The sequence below is a fragment of the Bison bison genome, unplaced genomic scaffold, assembly GCF_000754665.1.
Source record: "Bison bison bison isolate TAMUID 2011002044 unplaced genomic scaffold, Bison_UMD1.0 scf7180017864306, whole genome shotgun sequence".
Classification (NCBI taxonomy): domain Eukaryota; kingdom Metazoa; phylum Chordata; class Mammalia; order Artiodactyla; family Bovidae; genus Bison; species Bison bison.
This window is the reverse complement of record NW_011494878.1, coordinates 128,757-130,419: the sequence shown is the minus strand read 5'-3', so window position 1 is coordinate 130,419 and position 1,663 is coordinate 128,757.

Here is a 1,663-nt window from a genome sequence, read left to right as displayed (position 1 = left end):
AAAATATAAAAGCCACAGGACAGAAGCCCAGGAGGAGAAGCCCACATCTGGAGCCACTACTTTACAGCAGCATTCCTGTAATTAATGAATTGTAGGCTAAGTTGAGAGTTAAAAATTCCGAGGGGAGGCAGTCTTTGATCAGTTTGTCCTCCAAGAACATGACCAAATTCTCACTGTGAAAATCATGGAAAAATCCCTTTGTGCTTCTGGCAGGGAGAAGGGAAAAGTAACCATTTAAAATATGCCTTTAATTAGGGCAAACCATTTTCTCCTTAACAAGGCCTGACCTCAAGATAAACTGTTAAACCAGAGCCTAACCTGAGAGAAGAGACTCATCCCAGACTCCTCTAAACTTACCATCTCACCTAAGTGTGGCAGGGGAGAACCAAATTGAGCAACTCTTATTAAGGTGACATCATAGGCACACGTGCTCACTAAAAGACTGAGACCTAATCATAGAACTATAAACACTTCCTTCCTCTAATACCTTATCACCGTATCAATTAACTTCCTATAGAATACCAAGAAACTGAAAGAACTAAAAGCTAAAAGAAGCTAAAATACCAACAGCTGAAAGAACTGCAAGCCTAAGGTCTTATTTAAGAAGGAGTCTCTAAGGAAACATAAGGACAACAAAAGAGAGAGACAAAAAGACACTAGAGGGAATTTTAGCCTCTGATGCACAGCTATAACAAACAGTAAACAGAGCCTACCTCGTAGCCACATAAAATCAAACCTCACATTAAAAGTGTATTATATCAATTCCTTTAATTGAATACATAATTTCTTGCTTTTGAGCAAAAAATTACAAAGCATGCTAAAAGGAAAGAAAAAAGGTTCAAAAGGCAAAGCATGTTTCAGAACCTGGTTCAGATATGGAAAAGATTTTGGACAGAAATTTAAAATAATTATGATTAATAAGAGCTCTGCTGGAAAATGTGGACAGCATGTAATAACAGAAGGTTAATGTAAGCAAAGGAATGGAAACGATAATAAAGAATAAAAGGGAAATGCTAGAAATCAAAATCAAGCAGGAAGAATGAAGCAGTATGCTGAGCATAACAGGGAAAGAATCTGTGATCTCAGTGATGTCAATAGAAACTTGCCCCACTAAAAATTAGAAAAAGGATAATAAAAAGAATAAAGGAACACAATTTTGAAGAACTGTGGAACCCTTACAGAAATTAACACATTTTAATGGGAATATCAGGAGAAGAATGAGAGAAAGGAGCAAAAGAAATATAAAACCACAGATCCAGGAAGCTCAGGGAACACCAAGCAGGATAAATATGGGGGGAAAATCTACACATAGGTATCTCATATTCAAACTACAGAAAAATAAAAGGTAAAGAAGAAATAAGCTAGAGAAAAATATAGCTATAGAGGAGTAGGGATAAAAATTACATTGTTCTTCTCTTCAAAACTATGCATGTGAGAGTGGAGCAAAATATTTAAAGACTTAAATATTTAAAAATCTAGATTTCTATATCCAGTGAAACTGTCCTTCAAAAGTAAATAAGAAATAAAAACTTTCTCAAGTAAACAAAATTGAAGGCATTTTTCACCAGTAAACCTTGTAAAACATGTTATTAGGATTCTTTAGAGAGAAGGAAAATGGTATTAGAAAGCTCTACCTGTGCTGTGTAAGGAATGGAATATATGA